The sequence below is a fragment of the Pan troglodytes genome, chromosome 6 (genome assembly GCF_028858775.2).
Source record: "Pan troglodytes isolate AG18354 chromosome 6, NHGRI_mPanTro3-v2.0_pri, whole genome shotgun sequence".
NCBI lineage: Eukaryota > Metazoa > Chordata > Mammalia > Primates > Hominidae > Pan > Pan troglodytes.
Genome location: NC_072404.2, coordinates 168,702,437 through 168,727,816, shown reverse-complemented (window position 1 = coordinate 168,727,816; position 25,380 = coordinate 168,702,437). Strand labels below are relative to the sequence as shown.

At 37.3% G+C, this 25,380-nt stretch overlaps 1 protein-coding gene and 1 long non-coding RNA gene across 2 annotated transcripts in view; both read right to left on the bottom strand.

Moving 5' to 3' along the window:
- ACTR3B (actin related protein 3B) overlaps positions 1 to 25,380 on the bottom strand; it is a 991,923-nt gene that overhangs the window by 39,794 nt on the left and 926,749 nt on the right. The window lies entirely within an intron of this gene.
- LOC134810494 (uncharacterized) overlaps positions 15,355 to 25,380 on the bottom strand; it is a 32,593-nt gene continuing 22,567 nt past the window's right edge. Inside the window, exons 6-7 of the long non-coding RNA XR_010158738.1 lie at positions 24,741 to 24,888; positions 15,355 to 17,269 (exon numbers count right to left, since the gene is read on the bottom strand). This is a non-coding gene — a long non-coding RNA (uncharacterized LOC134810494). The remainder of the gene's footprint in view (positions 17,270 to 24,740; positions 24,889 to 25,380) is intronic.

The window sequence follows — 25,380 nt, the reverse complement described above, 5'->3', positions numbered from 1 at the left end:
AAGAGATAAGTATCAGAGTGGAAATCAAGGAAGTAGGTAAGAGAAAAATAATAGAGAAAATCAATGAAATCAAAAGCTGATTCTTTGAAAAGATCTATAAAACTGATAAATCTCTAGACAGACTAAATGGGGAAAAAAGAGAGAGATAAAAGATGCAAAGTGTGAATGTCAGGAATAAAACAGGCCTACTGGTAGATTATATAGTCATTAGAAGGATAATAAGGGCATATTATGACTAACTTTATGCCAATAAATTGAACAACATACCTGTAATGGATAAATATCATGAATGGCACAGACTGCCAAAGATCACTTAAGAAGAATAGATGACCTGAATTACTCCAAATCAATTCAAGAAATTGAATTTGCAGTTTTAGAAAACCTTTTCACAAAGAAAAAGCCACAGACACAGATTGCTTCAAAAATTATTTCAAACATTTAAAGAAATATACCACCAAATTTACACAAATGCTTATGGAAAATTGAACTAAAATACTGAAACTTATTTTGCAAAGATATTGCAAAATAAGAAAAGTACTGGCCAACATCCCTCACAAATATAGATGCAAACCTTCTAACTGAAGTTTGGCAAAGCAAACCCAACAACATATAAAAAGGGTAGTACATTATGACCAAGTGAGGCTTATCCCAGGAATCCAAGGATAATTTAACATTCAAAAATCAACTAATGTAGTTCACCAAATTAATGAACAAAACTAATAATAATCCCAATCAATCTAAAAAAGTATTTGAAAAAATTCAACATCTATTCCCAACAGGAGGAAAGAATGTGTAGCAAACTGGGAGCAGAAGGCAACTTCCTCAACCTAACATTAGCATCTGTGGAGAACCTACAGCTAGTAGCGTTTTAATGGACTGAATAATTGTGTCTCTTCAAAATTGATTTGTTGAAATTCTAACCCCCAGTGTGATGGTGTGTAGGAGGTGGGGCCTTTGGGAGGTAATTAGGGTGGAGCCCTCATGAATGGGATTAGTGCCCTTATAATAGGGACCTCAGAGAGTTCTCTAGCTCTCTTCCTGCCATATGAAGATACAAGGGAAGTTGACAGGCCACAATCTGGAAGGTAGAACTAGCCAGAACCTGACCATGTTGGCACCCTGATCTTGGACTTCCAGGCTCCCCATCTGTAAGAAATAAATTTCTGTGTTTTTTGTTTTGTTTTGTTTTGAGACGGAGTCTTGTTTCGTCATCCAGGCTGGAGCACAGTGGTGAGATCTCGGCTCACTGCAACCTCTCCCTCTCAGGTTCAGGTGATTCTCATGCCTCAGCCTCCTGAGTAGCTGGGACTACATGTCCATGCCACCATGCCTCGCTAATTTTTGTATTTTTAGGAGAGACAGGGTTTCACCATGTTGGCCAGGCTGGTCTTCAACTCGTGACCTCAAGTGATCTGCCCACCTCGGCCTCCCAAAGTGCTGGAATTACAGGCATGAGCCACCATGCCTGGCCAATGTCTGTTCTTTATAAGCTATCCAGTCTATGGTATTTTGTTAAAGCAGCTGGAACTAAGACAAGCATAGTTAATAATGAGAGAATAAATAGTTTTCTCCTACGATCAGAAATAATTTTAAAATGCCTTCTCTTACCCAGAAATAAAACCAAACACCTACAGCTATCTGACCTTCAACAAAGATGACAAAAATAGGCAACAGAGGAAAGACTCCCTATTCAATAAATGGTCCTGGAATAGTGGGCTAACCATAGGCAAAACAATGAAATTGGGCCCCTACCTCCTTTCACCACATACAAAAATTAACTCAAGATGGATTAAAGATTTAAATGTAAGACCTCAAACTAAAAGGATCCTGGAAGAAAACCTAGGAAACACCATTCTGGATGTCAGCCTTGGGAAAGAATTTATGACTAAGTCCTCAAGAGCAATTGTAATAAAAACAAAAATTGCCAAGTGGGACCTAATTAAACCAAAGAGCTTCGGCACAGCAAAAGAAATTACTGACAGAACAAACAGACAACCCACAGAATGGGAGAAAATATTAGCACACTACACATCTGACAAAAGTCTAATATACAGAATCTATAAGGAACTTAAATAATTCAACAATCAAAAAACAAATATCCCCATTAAAAATTGGGCAAAAGACATGAGCAAACTCTTCTCAAAAGAAGACATGCAAGTGGCCAACAAACATGAAAAAATGCTCATCCTCACTGGTCATCAGGGAAATGCGAATCAAAACCACAAGGAGATACCATCTCACACCAGTCAGAATGGCTCTAATTACAAAACAACAACAACAACAACAAAACAGATGTTGGTGAAGCTGTGGAGAAAACAGTTACACGCTGTTGGTAGGAATATGAATTAGTTCAGCCACTGTGGAAAGCAGTTTGGAGATTTCTCAAAGAACTTAGAAGAGAACTACCATTCCTTCCAGTAATCCTATTACTTAATATATATCCAAAAGAAAATGATTCATTCCACCAAAAATACACATGCACTTGTATGTTCATTGCAGCAGTATTCACAATAGCAACGACATGGAATCAACCTACATGCCTATCAACAATGGATAGGATAAAGAAAATGTGGTACATATATACCATTGAATAGCATGCAATCATAAAACGGAATGAAATAATGTCCTTTGCAGCAACATAGAATACATCTGGAGGCCATTACCATAAGCAAATTAACAGAGGAACAGGAAACCAAATACTGCGTGTTTTCACTTATAAGTGGGAGATAGACATTGGGTACTCATGGCTATAAAGATGGCAACAATAGACACTAGGGATTACTAGAGGGGTAAGGAGGGAGGGAAACAAGGATTGAAAAGCTAACTCCTGCATACTATACTCACTAGCTGGGTGATGGAATCAATCACACCCCAAACCTCAGCATTATGCAGTATACCCATGTAACAAACCTGCACATGTACCCCCAAATCTAAAATAAAAGTTGAAATTATTTTTGTTAATGTCTTCTCTTGCTACTTGTATCCAACATTACCCTGAAGGTTCAGGCACTGTAATAAGTGAATAAAAAGAAATAAAACACACCCACATTGAAAAGAAAAAATTAAAATTGCCCTTGTTCACAGATAGCCTGATCTCTGTAGAGAAAATCTTGTGGAATCCACAGGAAATCTACTAGCACTAATATCTAAGTTTAGTAAGGTTTCTTAAGGCAAAATCATTACACAAAAATTAGTTTTTGTTCCATAATTATTAATGAATCATTAGAAATTGGAATCTAAAAAACACCATTTAAAATAGTGTCAAAGTTATAAATACTTTTTTACATTGTTTTGGATAAATCTGAAAAGAATGCATAATACCTGTTGCTATGAGTTGAATCACTTTCCTTTCAAAAGTTATGGTGAAACCCTAATCCCCAATACCTCACAATGTGCCCCTATTTGAAAATAGAGTCTTTAAAGATGTCATCAAGCTAAAATGAAGTCCTTCAGGTAGGCCTCAGTCCAATGTGACTTATTCTTTATAAAATGGATAAATCTGGACACAGAGACAGAAATACTCATAGAGAGAACACCCTGTGAACATGAAGTCAGAGATGAAGGCATTGCATCTGTAAGCCAAGGAACACTGGAGTTCTGCAGTAGGAGAGGCCTGGGACTGACTCTCCAACATTGCAGGAATCAACCCTGATGACACCTTAGTCTTGGGTGTACGGACTCCAGAGCTGTGAGACAGTACATTTCTATTGTTTAAGCCACTTAGTTTAGGTACTTTATCACGGCAGTCATAGGAAACTAATATACATGTACAATGAAAAGGACAAATCAATGCTGAGAAAAGATGAAGCCCTAAACGGAGAGAGATAATGGATTCATGAATTAGAACTTTCCTAATATTGTTAAGATGTTAACTTTCCCAAAACTGATCTACAGATTGAACACAATTCCAATCAAAATCTTAACAGTCCTTTGTTTTTGTAGTAACAAAGTGATTATGCAATTCATATATAATGACTTTGAAAAAAGATTGTTTAATTACATCTCCTCCCTTACTCCATGACTTGAAAAGGTATTCTAATCAAGTGACTATGGGATTGACTTAAATATAAAGAAATAGCTCAATGGAAAAGAATGAAGAATTCAGAAACAGATTTACGAATACTTTGTCAATTTACTTTTGACAAAAGGGCAAGGGTAATTCATTACAGAATCTAATCAGTGGTTTAATCTAATCTTTTAAATAAATTATAATGGAACAGTTGAATATTCATACTCCAATAAACCTCAAAACAAAAACCTCTTATCCATATCTCAAAGCATATTTTAAAATATAACTAGAAATAGATCACAAGCATAATTATTAAACCTATAAAATTTCTAGACATATTAGAAGAAAATCTTTTTGATCTCGGTTAGGCAGAAATAACTTAGATGGAACACTAGAAATATAATCTACATAAGACAACACTGATAAATTGGAATTCATTATAATTAAGATCTTCTGCTGTTCGAAAGGCACTCAAGAGAATGAAGAAATGAAACAACGGGAGAAAATATTTGCAGCTCAAGCAGCTAAGAAATAAACAACTTCAATCTAGAATATATATGGAAACCTAACAACTCAATAAAGAAAATAAACAATCCAATAAAATTGGTTAAGAATTTGTAGAAACACTTGTAAAAAGATACAGAGATGGCAATAAACATGAAAGGATGTTTATCATCATTACTCATTGGGGAAATCCAAATTAAGATGATAATGTGTTATCACTATGTATTTACTAGAATGGTTAAAATTAAAGGGCCTGACTGGACTGAATGTTGGTGGGATATGGACCCAATGAAACTCATGTACACGGATGAGGAATGTGTAAAATGGAGCAAATACTTTTGTACAGACTTTGGTAGTTTCACAACAAAATTAAGCATCCACCTACCATCTAACCCAGCCATTTCCCTCCTAGGTATTTACCCAAGCTAAAAGATAGCGTATGTTCATATGCAGATGTTCAAGAAAGTGCATAGTAGCTGTATGTGAAATAACTAAAACTTGGAAATATGCAAATGTCACAAATAGCTGAATGGTAAAACAAACTAGTATATCCATGCAGTGGCATACTGCTTAGCAATAAAAATGAATGGATTATTGTTGCATGCTGCAACATGCAAGAAACTTAAAATCATAATTCAGAGTGAAGAAAGGCAGGGAAAAGGAGTGCATACCCTGTGATTCCACTTACATGAAATTTTGGAAAAATGAAAACTAAGGTACAGTGACAAAGAGCAGATCGGTGGCGGTTTAGTTGGGGATGGGCAAGGAGAAGAGGGAGAGAAGAATTTCGAAGGGCAGGAAGAGGGTTTGGGAGTGAGGTGTGTTCATTATCTTGCTTGTAGTGACAGCATCACAGGTATACTCATATGCCAAGACTTGTCAAAGAGTACACATTAATTATGTGTTGTTTGTCAATCATACATCAATAAAGCTATTACAATTTTTAAAAATATAAATCTAAAAATTGTTAATATAGAGAGTATCAGGATTTTTCTCACTAGTACCACCAGGAATTCTACATGTAACAACCCCCTGTTCCTATATTCTCCGTCTTCTTATCCACCTCCATGGATGGCATAACCACCAACTCATTTCCCTTAGTTAGGAAAAGCAAGGTCTTTCCCCACAACTTCCTCATCCTAATATAGTCCTATTGATTCCTAAATGTCTCTCGGGTCGATCACTTCCACTCAGTTTTCACTCTTTCTGCCTCGACTTGGAGTTCACCATCTCTTTCCTTGTGTCTCCTTTTTCTGCGATGATCTCTGTAGGTATGTCTTATTTTCCATATCGCTAGAAGATTTACCTTTCTGCAAAACAGAAATTAGCAAAATTTCAAGTGAATCAGAACGATCTACATGATGAAACATGAACTCTATAGTATAACTTGGAAAATGCTTCAAAATATTGTCCCAACCCATCTCTCTAGTTTCATCTCCTTTTTATTTCTTAAACATTATCGGCCTGTAATAGATACCCAGAATTATTTTAGCATTGAAGTTACCTGTCATATATCACAAATTGGAAACCGTGAAGAGCTAAGGAAAGATTCTCTTCTGGTAAAATGATATTTTGGGCCCTATGTGTTTAGAACCACATAGGTAGTCATCTATTTTCTTCATTCATAAGGCTGGTTCTAGAAAAATCTCTGTGCATGAGGTGAGGCCAAATCAGAGCTCATGGTATTCTTAAAAATCAAAGCATTCAAAGGACTCACACAGTATAATAATTTCTAGAACCTGGACAAATATGAATAAACACAAAAGTTGCATGAATAAACTATTCATAGAAGGGTTTTTATGTTATTCTAATATGGGAACCCACAAATATATTCATATGAAAAACAGAAAGTGGTCTTGCTCGTGAATTATTTTGCCTCATTTGAAAGTAAGAAACTGCATAAATATTTAAGCAGGTTTCTTAAAAATATTGCTAATGTCCTTAGGCCTGAACCTCTCTTGGCAGTATACTTTGTGTACTTACTTGCAACTTTGCTTTTGTCCATTAGTATCTAAATCTTTTCCAAGTAATTGGAAGCAACTAGAATTATTTTTATTGACATGATGTCAACTTTATCAGTATTTTTAAGAGCTTAGGCTAAAAATAATACAAAATACAGCTCTATGTAACACGTTAAATCATCATCTACACTTTCCTTAAAAATAAAAACTACCTGCTATCTACCACTTTTCAGCATTCTAATCTAATTTCCATGTTTAGGTAAAGCCACACAGTTTGGTTTGTATACTGTAGATATGTCCTGTGGCCCCAGGATGCAGTTTAACCATTATTTTAAAATAGAGGTCTCCTATCCGTGAGTCCCTCTACAGCCAAAGTTTAAAAATTCATTCATTTATTCAACACATATTTATTGAGTACCTGACATGTGGAAGTGCAGAAGGTAGGAAAGAAAGCAATGTAGCAACACTTTCTACAGCGAGGCAACACGAAAGTGAAGGAAAGAGACAATGGACAAGGAAATACTAACTTAGGGAGATAATTGCAGACAGCAGGAAACCCTGTGAAGGGAATAAGCCGGGTGAGGAGATCACCATCGGTCAGCATGGTGCAGCAGGGTTAGGTGATTAGAGGAGGTATTGCTGAGGAGGAGATGGCGTTTAACCTGGGACCTAAAGGCTGAGAGGGGATCATTCAGGTAAAACTAGAGATTGCAAGATTGAAATTATTTTTTCTTCAATTAATACATGTTACACAAAATATGAAGTGACCAGAAAGTTTTAAATACATTATTCCTATTCCGATATCAGGACACCTTAATATATAATAGACAATAATCTCACGTATCTTCAATTGGCCTGAAGATATTGGGTAAATTGTTACTTAAATCACATTCTTTCTTTTTCCTCCTCTTGGGTCCCCTACTCCCCAAACCTCTGAACATATTTTTTTCTGTTCCTTGTATATATAACTCAATATCCAGTAAAAGTTGGAGAATTCTGTAAACTTGTGTTCGAGACAAATATGTGTTATCAGTTACCGAACATTAACTAGATACACTGTCGGTGTTTCCAGTTTAACGTGAGCTCATATCCTTGACTCCCTCCTCCATACTAATATCTTTACTCCTACTGAAGTTGCTCCTTATCTCAGAAAAAGACATTACTGTTGCAAGTGACACAACTAGCAAATATCCTTCTTTCTCAACAGATCCTAAGTAGTCCAATCACTAAATTTATTTTAACATATGCCCTGAAGTCTGAATTATTTAAAACTCTTCTTTTCAATTCAATTACTATGATCCTCACTCAGATCCTTTTAAACTTGTCTGAATCACTGCAAAAAGCCTTGTTATAATCTTCCTGGTTGAAGTTTCTTTACACTGTAAACTATAATTACCATCATAAATATATTTATTTTTTAAATTATGAAATATATAATACACATAAAATACACAAAAATAACACATACCTGTTTCCAGAAATAGGCAATCTGGCAATCTATCTATCCTTAAGATATTTTTCCAATGTAAAACACAAATAATATTACACAAAATATATTAAAAAATTCATCGAAATGTAACTGGGCTTATAAGAAAATAAGGGATATCCCTAAGAAATTAAAATAAGCTGACAAGAAATCCCCACAGAGACATAAAAAAGAAGAAACTTTCATATGTGGCCATGATATAGTAGTTGTCTCAAACTGAATCTCTGAACAAGAATATTCATAATATCTAGATAAAATGCAAAGGAAGTCCCCAACTGTTGAGAGATATTAGAGATCACTTGCGGCAGCGAGGTCCTAAGCACTGCATATAAGACAGAAGGAAAGTTTCCTGAGGTGAGACCAACATTCTTTACCTCATTTTGCATTAAGGCAATTACTGATTCCTACATGGCTGATATGGTTTGGCTGTGTTCCCACCCAAATCTCACCTTGAATTGTGGTTTGGGGAGGGACCCAGTGGGAGGTAATTGAATCATGGGGGTGGTTACCTCCATGCTGTTCTCATGATAGTGAGTGAGTTCTCATGAGATCTGATGGTTTTATAAGGGGCTTTCCCCCACTTCACTCTGCACTTCTCCTTGTCTCCTTGCTGCCGCCATGTGAAGAAGGACATGATTGCTTCCTCTTCCACCACGATTGTAAGTTTCCTGAGGCCTCCCCAGCCATACTAAACTGTGAGTCAATTAAACCTCTTTCCTTTATAAATTTCCGAGTCTTGGGTATATCTTTATCAGCAGCATGAGAACAGACTAATACAACGGCCTAGCCTACAACTTTTGGTGAGAGAAAACCAAACTCAGGTCCTATCCAACACCCAGACTTTGCATTGACCTAATTAGGATGAGGACATGGGAGTGAGAACAAGTCAGATTAGCCCTCAAAAGTCCCAAATAAAGCTCAGATATTCTGAATATATTCTTGGATCAAGATGATCTGATCTAAATTCCTGCCAGAAGAAAAAGTAAACCTCCTCTTAATAAAAATAAGATCATCTAGAATCTTCCCTAAAAAGATGTTGCATTCAGGAATACTAACCAGTAGATAAGACCAATTTTAGCCAGCGAGAGAGGGAAAGAACAGGCAGTAGAAATGGACTTGCAGTGATCCAGATATTGAAATTATCAGGCACAGAACTTAAAGTAACCATATTGCTATATTAAGCAAAATAGATGTCAAGATAGAGACTTTCAACCAAGTTTCATAATCTACGAAACAAAATCAAATATTAGAACATAAGCATGAAATTACTGAGATTAATTGCTTAATGGATGGATTAAACAGCTGATGAGACACAGAAGAGATTGTTAGTGTCCCGGATTAAAGGTCTGTAAAAACTATCCAGGCAGAAGTGCAGAAATAAAAAGAAGATAAAAAAATACAGATAGGAGTCGAAGAGACACAGGCACCTGATGAAAATATCTAACCTACATTGCTGGGAGTCACAGAACACGAGGAGAGGGAATGAACAGTACCGATAACTAGAGAGATAATGGCTGGTAATTTTCCCAAACCAGTGAAAGACAGGAGCCCACAGTTTCAAGAACGACCATGAGATTCCACAATGAATTACACAGAAAACCAAACCTAAGCAGATCATAGTAAAACTAACAAACAACACAGACAAAAAAGAATTTCCTTCAAGAGAACAAAAATCAGTCTGGTAATTGATTTCTCCACAGCAATGCACCATAACCAGAAAAAATACCCTTCAAAGATGGGCAAAAAAAGATGTTTCAGACCAAATACGATAACGAAGAAGGTTCTTCAGGCAGAAAAAAAGATGATATCAGAGGGAAACATGAAACTACCAAGGGAATTAAAAACATGAGGAAGGATAAATGTGTGGGTAAGTCTAAATGAATCTTAACAATGTATTGTGGGGTTTTACAAATATGTAAACATATTTCACATATTTGTAAAGTAAAATATGAGACAATGAAGGAATAAAACAACATGAGGATGAAGTGAAGTAGAGCTTTCTAAAGGGCCCTTGAAAATAAAGTGGTAAAATGTTATTTATATTATTGTCTAATAAGTAAATGATGGAAGCTGTAGTCTCTGAGATAGTCACTAAAAACATGGAACTGGCAACAACATAATATGGAAAATGTATTGTTAAGAAATACTTGATGAAACCTAAAGAAGTCAATAAAGTAGAAGAGATAAAACGAATGTAAAACAAATAGTGAGATTGCATATTTTTACTCAAATGTCTCAGAAATTAGATTAAATATAAGCAGGTTAAATACTCATGTTAAAAGTTGAAAACAAGCTGAATTTTTAACAGTTGAGTAATATTTTGCTCACTGGAGATACACCTTACATGGAAAGTTTGAAAGTAAAAAAATAGAAAATGTCTACCATCTCCCAAAAAAGGCATAGCCTTACTAATGGATAAGGTAAACATTAAGACAAGAAGTATGAATAAGGAAGAGGAACATTTTATAAAAAAGTAAATGTACCAAGCATTTATATGAAAACAATATAAAAGTGCATACCCTAAAAATATAGCTTCAAAAGAAAAGCTAACAGAACAACATGGAGTAATAAACAAATCATAGCTATATTGGAAGATTTTAATAATCTTTCCCAAAAATTGATAGTAAGCAAAAACTTAATAAGGATCTATAATTTTTTTTATAAATTTGATAAACTGGACCTAATATAAGAAAGCAACAAGTAGAGAATATGCATTTTTTTCTAAATGCACATGAACTATTTATAAAAAATCCTATATACTTGGCCAAAAAGTCTTAACAAATTTAAAAATTCAAATTTGCTTGAAAACAGATCACCTTCAAGCTAGAAATTAATCATAAAAATAAAATTTAAATATTGACAAATGTTTAAAATGAAATTATACATTTCAAAAATGACCCATTGGTAAAAGTAGAAATCATTATGCAGGTTAAAAACATTTTAAATGGCCGGGCGCGGTGGCTCACGCCTGTAATCCCAGCACTTTGGGAGGCCGAGGCGGGTGGATCACGAGGTCAGGAGATCGAGGCCATCCTGGCCAACATGGTGAAACCCTGTCTCTACTAAAAATACAAAAATTAGCCAGGTGTGATGGCACATGCCTGTAATCCCAGCTACTACGGAGGCTGAGGCAGGAGAATCGCTTGAACCTGGGAGTCGGAGGTTGCAGTGAGCCAAGATCATGCCATTGCACCCCAGCCTGGCAACAGAGTGAGACTCTGTCTCAAAAAAAAAAAAAAAAAATCCATTTTAAATGAAGCCAGGTGTGGCTGTACATGCCTGTAATTCCAGCTACTCAGGAGACTGAGGTAGGAGGATCATTTGAGGCTAGGAGTTCAAGACCAGCCCCATCTTTTTTAGAGATACCCCATCTCTAAAAAAACCAATTGTTTTAAATTAACCAAACATGATAACACACGCCTGTAGTCCTAGCTACGTGGGAGGCTGAGGCAGGACGATCGATCACTTGAGCCCAGGAGTTTGAGGCTGCAGGGAGCTAGGATTGTGCCACTGCATTCTAGCTTGGGCAACAGAGCTGGACTTTGTCTCTAAAAAAAAAAAAAAAAACAAACTACATATCGAAACTTGGGGGATAGAGATAAAATTGTGCTTTGTTCTTTGAGAAAAATTTATGGCTTATTTGCATATATTTCAAAAGAAGAAATACTAAAAAGATAACATTCATTTAAAGAAGTTATAATATGAACAGCAAACTAAATTTTATCTTTAATTTTTAAGGATATGTTAAAACTACTTCTTTCATAGTCTGCCTCTGATCTTTTCAGTCTAATCCATGCCCCTAGTATGTCTGCCTACTCTCACTCAAGGTGGTTTTCTGTCTTGTGAATTTTGTTAGAGGGCCACGAGCTCATGTTCGGTAGGTATTATTGTGGGAATCCCATAAGATGCAATTTGAGAACTGGCTTAAGGCTGTGTTCCTTTGTATTTTCTTATAAAAGAGACCAGAGACACAACTTGTCTTGGATGATTTTATTTTAATTTCTCATCTTGGGATTTCCAGAACCATGCAGATAGCACAAACTTGCAATGAAAACCCAGACGTGGAGTAGGAATTAATCCGAATTACCAGTAGCAGACTTCCCCTCAGAGCTCAGTCCAGCACAGGAGCTTTTGCTTACAGTCTCTTCACTGATGAGTTAGTGCTCTGGGTCCAGGCCAACAGCAGGCAGAGCGCTTGGTTCCAAGTCCCTTCTTGGAATTACCTTATCTCCTGGCCTAGGAGGCCTTTCAACCAAAAGCCCCTTATTTATAGAGCTTTCCAGATGTCTCCAAATCAGCTTTGCAACAGCAATAGCTTTTCACTTGGATTTTCAGTTCTCTTTCTTCAGGCCAATGTAGATTCTTTTTCTTGTATTTACTTATAAACTTAGCAAAACATTTTAAAGGATGTTTATTATCTTTTATTTAGTGTATGTATATATCACACACACATACACATGTATTGTTTCTATTGGGAGGTTTTAAATTTTAAGATATTTTGTTTATTATATATTCTGGAACCAGGATCACAGAAATTTCCTTCTAAAACAGAACCAGTCATATTACTTCCGAGTTTAAAACTTTGAGAGGCCTTCAAGTCCAAACTCCCTTTTAGTGCATTCCCAGTCTTTTTCATCTCTCTTCTCCTTAATTTAAAAATAGTCTTTGCAAGTGAGCACTGTGTGGCTCATAATGGAAACTGAATTGCCATTGTTGAAGGTTGAGTCTCTCCTTTCACCTTGTACTCTAGCCTCAAATGTTCTTAAATGTCTGAATCTTTGCTGGCAAGATTCTATCTATCAATGATAATCTTCCCTTAGTGACAAACTCCCAGTAGTCATTTAAAATACAGCTGAAATGTGTTGCCATTCTGAAACCTTCCTCTCATGTTTCTCTTTCCTTTTCTTCCCCTTCCTTTCCTGGAATTTGAAACTCCTCTGTGTGGCGGTGACGTCTGTCACTCAGCACTCATCCAGTTCAGATGGGCATAAGGCGCCACCATTCTCAGAGGAAAAGCAGTGGAGGTGGGGCTGCCTAATGCACAGGAATAGACCTTTCAAAGTGGAATCCCAGTTAGACAGCACCTGCCCCTGCTGCTGACCCTCAAAGGCTATCATGTCAGTCTCCTATTTTAACATCTCTGAAAGTGAGGCTACTGCTTGTCATTTGCAGCCAGGCGCTTCTTTTTTTCTGCCCACAACTTTATTGAGGTATAACTGACAATTAGATATTGCACATACTTAAGGTGTGCAGCTTGATAATTTGATGGTATATGTGTACATCCTGAAATATTCACCTTGACTCTTCTAAGTCGTGGTTTCCCTGGTAAGTGATGAGACGCGGGAGGCTGTTCTTAGGAGAAGGGCACAGGTGGGCCCTGAACAGTGGGTTTCTCAGTCACATACAGTAGAAAGGGTCTTGCCCACTGCCTGGAGATGCACAGCATGGGCTGTAATGGTGAAAACAACAGCAGCAACAAACCCCCCGCACTGGAAAAATCCAGATGCCTACCCACAAGAAAATGAATAAATAGATCGTGATATGTTTATATTCATGCAGAAGGATAATATAAAAAGCAAAAATAAATAAACTTAAGCAATATAGATCAACATGGTTATTCCTTTACATATAAATTATTGGAGGAATAAAAGTAAGTCACAAAAGAAATCATATGGTTTGAAATTATTTTTAAAGCTCTAAAACAAATAATGCCCCTGTAATCCCAGCACTTTGGGAGGCTGAGGCAGGCGGGTCACCTGAGCTCAGGAGTTCGAGACCAGCCTGGCCAAACTGATGAAACCCCATCGCTACTAAAAATACAAAAATTAGCCAGTTGTGGTGGCAGGCACCTGTAATCCCAACTATTTGGGACACTGAGGAAGGAGAATTGCTTGAACCCAGGAGGTGGAGGCTGCAGTGAGCCAAGATTGCACCACTGCACTCCAGCCTGGGCAACAAGACCAAAACTCCGTCTCAAAAAAAAAAAAAAAAAAGTAAAATAAAATAAACAATGTTAATGTATTTTAGAGATCCATATACATGTAGTAAAACTGCAAAGAAAATATATAATAAGCACAGATTTTATAATCATGCTTAATTTTATAGGGGAAAGAGAGGCAATTGGGGAGGGGCTCAAATGATGGTTCATTAATTTTGTTAATAATGTTTTTTATTTCTTGGGATCAGTGGTTTATGCAAAGACTCTTTATTTTTTTATATCTCATATTATGTTATTTTTATAAAATTTCCAAAGTAATTGATAAGAAATGATTAGCAGCCTTCTTAACAAGTTGTTCATTCCAATTAATTAAACATGGCACAGTAACATCCACATTGGAAATGTGGAGTCCACAGAGAAAGTAATTTTCAAAGCCTGATTCCAGTGAAAAACCGGAAATCAGGCAGTTACTTCAGCAGAGTGATTCTTTTCTGATCGAGCTTGGTGCACTGGAAGAAAGAATCATTGCAGAGCTTAGCCTGGGCTTAGCCTCTCGCGCAGCAGTGCCAGGAGGGCTACCGAGCTTCTGCTGAGCTCCTGCATTCGCTGTGATGTGCCTGCTCACTTCATCCAGATCATTTCCTTCCCAACTGAACCTGGGATGCAGGGAGACACTGAGCCTGGCAGACGGGGCTCCCCCTTCATAGAGACAGGTATGGGAATGGCTGTGACAGGTCCGGAAGGATGAAAGTCGTGTTTAAAGGAGACATCCCTGGCTGGTACTACAGCCCTTCCAGATTGCTTTTTCCAGCCTTCATGCTCTATATCATGGTCCCTTCCTACACAAATGATTTTGTCTCCAGGACCCTCTGATATCCAGGTCCTGCTCCTGATGGGCTCATCCTCTCTCCTTCTGCAGGAGCCTCACATGTTACACTCAAATCCTTTGCTCATGCTACTACTGCCTTAGCTTAAAATGCTTTTTCTCTCTCCACTGAACTTAAGCCATTTCTAACCCTCTAGCTAAGTCCAGCTCAAGCCAATCAATCAGTCTACTTCTAAATGCAGCACACTCACATTTTACTGCCTCAATGAAATGATCTTAGTTTGATATAATCGACACTGATCTCATCACTCTATACACATTTAACTCTACCATTTAAGATGTACAAATGTGTTCTTATATTTTCTCATGCAGTAGTTAACCAGGTAGTTTTTACTCATGGCCCCATTGCAGTTTAGTGGGTACAAGGAGACCCTCACAGATGACTAAACAGGCCAAATCCAAGTCTATGTGGGAAAAAAATATATAAAGATAATGACAAGCCACTGAACCTAAATATTTCAATGGGTTATTTATCATTGGCTGTCTGGGATGGTGACTAATGTTTGCGTTATAATATGGGCATGCTTAAGATCTATTTATTGTGAAACCATAGGCACAAATACTCCTGGTGTAAGTATACATCTTCATTCATTTTAGATTAGCCAAACACTACTAAAAAACAAAACTGGTAATAATAAATGTAAACAAATAGGAATTTATAACTGAAAAGCAAAATAACACCAATTGAATATTAACTGTAATTAACTCAACACTGATGTTGCAGTGATTACTGAGTCCTTTCTGAAAATAGAAAAATGCAATTATCTATAGGCATGCATGCCTTCTAGAAGCTTTCATAATGCTGGACAGTTCATAGTCACCAGACTTCCACATAGAATATGGAATAAACATCTCAGGAAGCTCTGCTACTGTGCATATTTCCATGTTTGCATGTTAATTTAAGTAATTCTTCACAATTCACTTATTAGGTAATGCATAAAAGGCTTTTAGTCATATGTAAAACTGAAAGTGCATTAGTCACATATCTTTTACAGTAATTCTAGATAATATTTGCATCGTTTTGAAAAACTGCAGGATCCATATAGAACCCACAGATCACCTGAAAACCACAGCTCCAACTTCATGTGAGTTAATCTTGTCTTTGTAACTGGATTGAAAATAAATTTGGGGGAAATATGCTCTATGTTTTATTTCTTAGGTGTTTCACATGAGGGAATAATAGAATTATTGCTAAAAAGAGCAGAATGTGTATATTGTGTTTGGCTATGTCACGCGGGTCATGTCATGTTAACAGTTCTTGAGTCTTTCATATCTGTAGATGCACCAGCAGGTTGATTATATGAAGGACCAGAGTTGAATTGGAGCTTCACAATTTACTAGTTATGTGACCTTGCACTAGCCATTTGAACTTTTGGGGCCTTAGATTATTAATGTATATAAGGAGAATTATATCTCATGGAATTTTTGAAAAGTGGTAGTGCTCAGGACACAAAATCAGGCTGTGGTTTTAAGCACTGTGAAACACAGCTACTAGCCCCTGTGAGTTTGAAGGTGAGTAGGAAAGACAATAGGAAATGAAGTGAGATAGTTTAGATGCCCCCTACTCTGACCGTTATCCTGACCTCCATCACAAAAAAACAACCTGGGTCTGACTTGAAGTTGCATCCTCTTTTCTATGATCTATTCCTCCCCCTAAAAGGCCTCTTTCTCCCTCAAAATGTGACTTTTGCTCCATAAGAATGAAGCTGTGCCTGGTTTGCTAATTTCTGATAAAGTCGTGTAGACAAAGTACGGTCTTTTGTGCATTGCTCAATGCAGGAAGGTTACATATTAAAAGCCTGCTTCTAGAAACAGTAAAGCTTCCATCCAAGAGAAAAGAGGTTGATCCCAATGTGGGGTGGAAGTCCCTGGATTTTGTATACAAAGCCCATTGTGTTTAGGTGTGTGCCCATTAGTCTTTTATACGGAGATAGTCTGTAACTTTCACCAGATTCTTAAGGGGATTCATCACCCTAGAAAGTTTAAGAACTAGATGTCTAAATGAGAACATTTCAGACAATGCAACAAGACTACCGTGGGAGATAATTTTATGTGGGTCAGATGCTGCCTTCCTATTGTCAATTGTATAATGTTCCCACCTGAGAACAGTAGCTCTACTTTAGAAAGAAGTTAGGTCTTGATGGGGTCTTTTTGAAGTCACTTTCCAGCGAACAAGGATAAGCATTTCCTCTTACACAATTTTCTCCTGGGGAAGCTCCTGAACTTCTCAAAACATTGGTACAAGGGTCTATAAACCTTTCTTGAAGAAGGATGATCTATTTGCCTGAAAACCACCATCCTTTTTTGAAACATCTTCATGAGCTGAATCTTAGTAAGCTCTTGCTCCTGGGTCCTGTGGAAGGGTACTTTATTTGTCCAGCTATGCCTCCAACCGTTTTTGAAATATTCTCGGGATCTCTTGCTTTGCAAAAGAAATTGAAGAGTGATGAAATCCTCGGTGGTTAAGTAGAAGTGAGAATAAAATCTAAAAGGAAAAAAGGAAAATGACTAAAAGCTAGGAAGGCTGCTATACAATAAGTTCAGAATCAATTTAGGGTTAATCTTTTTCGATATGAAAACCACATACAGGGCCTGGGAATAAACGATGGCATATAAATACTTCCAGTAGAGCTAGGAACAGCTCCTGGGAGCTAAACTAGAAAATCAATTTGCAATCAATTAGAGAAGTGCGGTGTTACCTTAAAAGGCCTCCAGGCTGAGATTTGAACTATAATCTGACAGATGAATGGTGAGTTTGCATGTGGACTCTGGACAGGCTTCCTGGGTTTCAATCCTAGCTCTTGTACAAACATGAGAAACTTACGTTTTCCTACACCTGTTTCCCTAAGAGGTTGTTGAGGGAATTACATGAGTTAATACATGTAAAGCACTCAGAGCAGTACCTGACCCATAATAAATGCTCAATAAATACAGTCTCTTATTTACTATTATTTTTATGGCAAGCAGCACATTTTTTCTTAAGTTAATAACTATATTTACAAAGAAATCATTAATGAAAATATAAAACTATTGTGTCCAAGGAAGCCATTCAAGGGTCCCTCCAGACACTGCCCTGGGAAGATAGTTTGCCCTGACTCCTGCACACAGGTCAGGCTGCCAGATGCACCCTCCTCTACAACTGTCCGTGAGATGACACCAGCTGTCAACATTTCTCTTCACGTCTCCTGAGTGAGCTACAGTTTCACCTCCCATGTAGATTTGCCAACAAGGCACAAAGCTCTAGCCTATGAAGGTGGAAATCCAAGTCTGCTTGACCCACTGTAACCTAATAAGTTACTCTTCTAAGTTTTCTATGCTTATATTTTTGGAGTTCACTTAATATTGGTCAGTTATCTGCAATCCTACAACCTCTGAGTATATAATATAATAGAATTTAATTTTAGAATCCTAGGGTTCACAATCTCACCATTGCCTTGTCATCATCCTTCTATGTTTGACTCTGCGAGGGCCCTCTGCAAAGCCAGCCAGCCCCTTCCCTGAGCTCAGCCTCTTATGTTACTGCCTGCTGTGGTAGATAGCGCTAGTTGTCTACACAAGCCATGGAAGACTGAAATGGTTAGGGAATCATTGTCTTACCTTAGTTCCATGAGTGCTCTCTTTCAGTGTGCAAACATTTCTGGGCATCAAACAATCAGTAGATAATAGATTACCAAGGGCTAGTTGACAACTGAATTAGAGGAACCTTAGACCCTGTTTGGAGGGGGCTGAAGAGTGGAGCACTAGTGAAAAGCAGAGTGGGAAGCCTCAAATACAGTGTCCTTCTTTATATTTCTCCCTTCTTCACACTCCGGTCACCATCTGCTAAGTCAAGACACGATGCTGTGTTCTAAATGTCTATGGAATGCCCGCAGAGTGTGTGTGGTGTGAAAGGCAGAGGTGCCCTCAAGCTACAACTCTCTTATAATAGAAAAGGAGGGAGTGAAGAGGGAGGAAGTATTTTCAAACAATTGCCAGGAGATAAATGTATAATGTCATCTCATTCTAAAATCCATTTAGTAAGTAATGTGTAAGGGAATAATATGACTATAGTGATTTCACCTTGCATTTTTAATGTTTGCCCAGGAAGTATCAAGAAAGCAAGAACAAATATTTGTTTTATTTTCTTTTTTCCTAGTCAGACAAGTCAGTAAGATTAAACGTCTCCGTGCCTAGGTCCATCCAAGACCATGCTCAGTGCAATGACAGGGAGGCCCATCCCTTAGAATAGTTGAAAGTCTACCCCTTTCACCTCCTTGTTTCCTCAGCCCTTGAACACACCGTGCACCTCTCTGCTTCTATGAATTTGACTATTTTAGGTTCATCGCATAAGCGAGATCACGTAGTATTTTTTCCTTTTGTATCTGGCTTATTTAACTTTGCATAATGTCTTCCAGGCTCATCCGTGCTGTCACAAATGGCAGGATTTTCCTGTTGTCAGGGTCTGAATAATATTCTATTGTGTGTACATACCTCATTTCCACACACTAGTCTATAGACACAAGTTGTTTCCGTATCTTGGCCATTAGAATGATGCTGCAAGGACCACGAGAGTGCAGATATCTTTCCAAGATTCTGGTTTTAAAGTTTTCTAAGAGGGTAGATCTTACGTTAAATTTTCTTATCATTATCCTGATAAATAAATACATGAAAAGGATGGAAGGAAACTTTTGGAGGTGATGGACAGGCTTATTGCATAGATTGTGGTAATGGATTCACAAGTATATACTCATCCTCAGACTCTTCAAGTGGTATACATTACATATGCACAGCTTTTTGTATGTCAGCCACACCACAATAAGTGTTTTCTTTTTTAAAAAAAGAATTCTAACACTCTCGAATAAGTAGATGTAGAATTAAAAAGAGAGAGAGGCAGCCTTGACCTTTACTAGTAATTATTAAGACTGTTTACTAAATCTCTGGTAAATCTTTCTGGGTGTTAGAGTAGAATTGTATTTCCCAGCTCTCTTGAAGTTAGGCAAGGCTATTTTGATTGTTTTGTCCAATAACATCTTGGCGGGAGGAACATGTTACTCACTCCTGGTTGTATGGTCTAGTGCTAGTGCTTACATTGCCATGTTCTTCCCCCTAACCGTGGAGGCACATGTCAAGATGCATCTCCTCCTGTGGGCAGAGCCTTCCTCCAGACTCTCACTGGGCATGCAACATAAGGGATAAATAAATATGTGCTCTATGAAGCATTGAGATTTTTAGATTGGTTTTGTGCAATATAACCTAGCCTTTCCTGACCAAGACAAACTGGTATAACCTAGAGAACAATAAATTATTCTGGATGTTGAGAGATTTGTGTTATAGACTAACTGTGCTTTGTAACCATGAGAAAATAATGTATTTGGGTCACAGAGAGCCTTTATCTCTCTATCTCATTTTAAAACCTTGTCCTAAGGTAATGGTTTAGAGTTGGAAACATCAATATGAGCTTATGTTTAGCTTAATATAGAACAGATGTTTCATATGGAAATATCTCAGTGTGTGCCTATGCATGGGTTAGTATACACACACATGGGTGAGTATATACACACAGAGCACTCCTTGCTCTGTAAGCTGAGAGGGCCTGAAGCAATTTCTGCTCCTCCAGTACCAACAAGTACCCCTGATACTCAGATTTTGGCTTCTAATTCCATTCTCCAATAAAAGAAACAAGGATTCTTGGAGAAATGGCTAAAGACTGAGCAGGACATATACTACATGAAACTGAAGTGTCTTGTAGTGACAGAAAGTAAGAAGGTGAAACAAATGACAACAACAATGCCACAATGCTAGGAGTATGTTGAAGGGACACAGGAATCAACTGAAAGGCATCCCAGTGGCCAAAGCTAGAACAATGTGAGCAAAATATACACAAAGTAATATTGAATTGTAACCCAAAGCATAAAATAAGTATCCATCTATATCAGTATTCATACTGATATAGATATTTGAATAAATGAATAAACGGGAAAGAGTAGACAAATCTACCATGCAGAAGAATTCCAAAGAATTTATGAAGACATTCCACCCTGAAGGACACAGAGCCTAACTCCCATCCCTTAGGTGCAGGCTATACCTACTGACTTCCTGTGAAAGAGTGAAAATATGAAAAGAAGAGAAAAGAAGAGTAAGTGAATAGTGGAGAAACCTGACAAACACCATCTCAAGCCAAGTGATTAAGGCTTAAATAAACAACGATAAGTCATATTGACTGTATGGGCCCTTGATATGATAAGATGAGAATGGCATTTTGCCTCTGTGATTTTCCTCCCTCAAACGCATTAAAAAAGTCTAATCATGAGAAAAATACCAGACAAATCCTAATAGAGGAGCAATCTATAAAATACCTAATCAATATTCCTCAAACTCTCAAGGTTATCACAATCAAGGAAAATCTGAGAAAACTGTCACAGCCAAGAGGATCGTAAGGAGACATGGTTACTAAATGTAATATGTTATCCTGGATGGGATCCTGAAACAGAAAGGTAATATTAGGAATAAACTAAGGAAATCTAAATAAAGTGTGAACTTTAATAATAGTAATAATGTATTAACATTGGTTTACTAATGAGAACAGATGTACCATACTAACAGAAGATGTTAAGTATAGGGGAATCCTCCATTCCAGCATCTCAGTTTTTTCTGTAAATCTAAAACTGTTCTAAAGAAAAAGTTTATTTAAAAAGTACTATTTACAATGTCAGAAAAAGATAAACTACGTAGGTATTTAAATCTCCCAAAAGACATTCACACCCTCTGGGAAGTACAAAACACGTCACTGACAACTATAAATCTGTACTGAGGGGAATTAAAGAAGAGCTAATAAATTGAGTTATACCATGTTCATAGATGAAACTATTCAATATGATTTAGATACCAGTCATCCTCAAATTGTTTTAGTGATTCATGGCAATCTCAATCAGTATTTCAACAGAATTTTTGTACAAACTGACAAGAGGCTTTTAAAATGTATACAGAAATATAAATGACTTACAGTGTCTAAAGCAACTTCAAAAACAGTTTTTACAGTAAAAGTACCTGATTTCTAGATTATAAAGCTATTGTAATCAAGACACTCTAGAAGTTTTAAAAAGGAAGTTTATAAAATGGAACAAAAAAATAGAGTAAAAAATAGACTTGCTCATATGTGGTCAATTAATCTTTGCAAAGGTGCAAAACAAATTTAGTGGATATAATGTTCTCAGCAAATTGTCCTAGAACAGGGCCCGGTGCGGTGGCTCACACCTGTAATCCCAGAACTTTGGGAGGCCGAGGTGGGTGTATCACCTGAGTTCAGAAGTTCAAGACCAGCTTGGTCTACACGGTGAAACCCTGTCTCTACTAGATATACAAAAATTAGCTGGGCATGGTGGTGGTCACCTATAATCCCAGCTACTCAGGAGGCTGAAGCAGGGGAATCACTTGAACCCGGGAGGTGGAAGTTGCAGTGAGCCAAGATCGTGCCACTGTGCTCCAGCCTGGGCAATAAGAGCAAAACTTTGTCTTAAAAAAAAAAAAATTGTCCTAGAACAATTGGATATACGATGCAAAAAATGAGCTTCAATTCATATCTCACATCACATATCAAAGTAATTTAAATTATATCATTGTCCTAAATAAAACATAAATGTATTTTTAAAAAACCTAGAAGCAATAGGAGATCATCTCTGTGGCCTTGGGTTAACTAAAGTTATCTTAGATACAACATCAAGATCACAATTCATAAAATTAAAAAATACATAAGACTGCATTAACATTTTCAAAAAATCTTCTCTTTTCAAGATATCGTTAAGAGAATGAAACAGCAAGCCTCAGACTGGGGAAGCATATTTGCAATGACAGATCTAAGAATGGACATTTTTCTACAGTATATAAGAACACTCAAAACTCAACTACAGGGAAAAAAATAACTTGTTTAAAGAAGTCAAAACCTACAGGTGGACAACCAATATGTGAAAACATGTTCTTCACCACTAATCATCAGATGTACCCCAGAACTTAAAATAAAAGTTGAATAAGAAGAAAGAAACAAAAACCCATGTGCTCCATGGCTCCTATTCATAAAGGAATGTACATGCAGACACAGCACAGGAAGAAAACATCATCCGCTGAAATGTTTGTGTTCATTGTGATTCTCTTTAAAGTAAAAATAACACCAGCATTTCTTTAACAAAAGAAGTTTAAAAAGTTTTAAAAAGAAAAACAGAAACATTATAATCCCACAGTAGAATACTGCTTCACAAGGAAAAAGAAAGAACAATTTATGGACACAATAACCTTTTTGAGTCTCAACATTATCAGGCTCAATAAAAGAAGGCTGATAAAACAATAGTCTATAATTCACCCTCTGCCCCCCTTTTTTGAGACAGGGTCTAGCTGTGTCACTAAGGCTGGAGTGCAGTGATGTGATCTCAGCTCACTGTATCCTCGACCTCCTGGGCTCAAATGATCCTCCCACCTCAGCCTCCTGAGTAGCTGGGACCACAGGCATGAGTGACCACACCCAGCTAATTTTTGAATTTTTTGTAGAGATGAGGTTTCGCCATGTTGCCCAGGCTAGTCTTCACCTCCTGAGCTCAAGCAATCTGCCTGCCTTGCCCTCCCAAAATGCTGAGATTACAGGAGTGAGCCACCACAACCGGCCTATGATTCCTTTTTATATTCCAGAATATTTACGTGACTCTACGGTGGCACAAAGCCATTCAGTGGTTGACTGTGGATGGTGCAGGTCAAAATAGGGAGATGGAGACTGCAAGGAACCACAGGAAACTTTGGGTGGAGTGGTGGATAAGTTCATTATTTGGATTGTTGTGATGGTTTTATTTGTCAAATTTGGTCTAATCATACATCTGAAATATTTCATTGTATTGTATGTCAATTGCTTCTCAATAAATTCATGAAAAATGAGTGTCCTCAAGTATCACTTGTATACAAATGGGTGTTGCAGTTTTCGTCAAAAGAGCCCCAAACAGAAAACAACCCAAATGCCCATTAACAGGAAAATAGATTTAAAATGTTGACTATTTATACACTGAAATATATCACAGCCAATAAAGGGAACGAACTATCAATTTAAGCACCATCGGTGGTGAATCTCAAAAATATTTTACGGACCCAAGAAAGCCAGACACAAAGTTGTATGATTCTATTTATATTGAATTCCAAGAGCAAAAGCTATTTATGATGATGGAAATCAAAAAGTGGTTGCTTTTAGGAGTTGAGAAGAATTGGCCAGAAAGGGTGATGGAGAAATTCTCTGGGGTCATAGAAATGCTTTACACGTTGTTTTGATGGTGATTAGATGGACATCTGCAAAGCACATGGAACTCTTAAACGTAATATCTGCTATATTTTAATTATACCAGAATAAAAATTAGAAAAATAAAAAAATTACCAATCTCAGAGAGGAAGAGAAGCTAAATTACACATACCAGGACGTGCACACATATATGTTATATATATATTATATATATATATTTTATATATATAGAGAGAGTATATATATATGTATGTGTGTATATATATATATATGTGTATATATATATATATGAAGGGGGAGAGAGAGAGAAGAGACTGAGAAAGCAACCAAGCCGTAGGCTCCCTTTTCAGAGCAGCGAATAGAGGAACATTTAACTGCCATGCTCATGCACGCTCCAGATACCACCAAAGTATTGTTAAAAGCAAAGCAAATGTATTTGTCCCTGTCTGCCGGGTGCAATTAAAGTCAAGGAAAATGTATTTGCTGAGCTGTACAAGCAGACAGCGTACGGCATGGACCATCTGTCCTTCCTGGGGCCCGCAGCTGCCGTGTGCACAGCCCCCATTTCCATCTCTCTGGAACTATCACACTCCTGCTCAACTGTTGAGAAAATGCCCAACTCAAAAATTGCCAGCCTCTGGTTGTCATTGGCGGGGAGTTGGGGGTGGCGTGTTGGATTGTGAAAGAGGTGAAACTCGTTTTCACTCACTTTGTTTCTTCAAGCCCCACAGAAACTTCACGTGTCCATTGTCCAGAGGTTCATGGAAGTGGGACAGAGCTGATCATTCACCATCTCACTCAGCCACTCACTTGGTGCTGACCTTGGTAAGTTTAGTGAACATTCTGGCGACTGTTGCCTAGTGTGTTAATGATAAAAAATTTATGCCAAAGATTTGAATTGTTACAATAATTAACAAAATAACAGATTTAAAGCAACTAGCATAGATCATTGCACTTGATATACACTCCATAATTGACATATTTTATTGTTATTTATTCCATAAAATGTGCGGTCCTTTTCCTGAAGGAGTAAGAATAACTAGCGCATAGCTGAGAGTGCAAATCACACACCCACACCCACATAGCCCTACCCCACAACACACTGAAATGTAAGTCCCATAAAGCCAACGATGTGTTTGTCTTGTCCTTGACATCTCTGTATCCCTAGTGCCTGGAATAAAGCTGACACGCAGCTACGGCTCAAAACAGATTTGCTGAATGAAACACAGCTTAATTCGAAAATGCAAACATCTGTACTACAGTCCATATTTAAAGCAAATTTACGTTGTTCTTGGAGGTAAGTTGTTAAGGCAATGAATTGATTAGTGATCATTAAGATTTTTATTCTG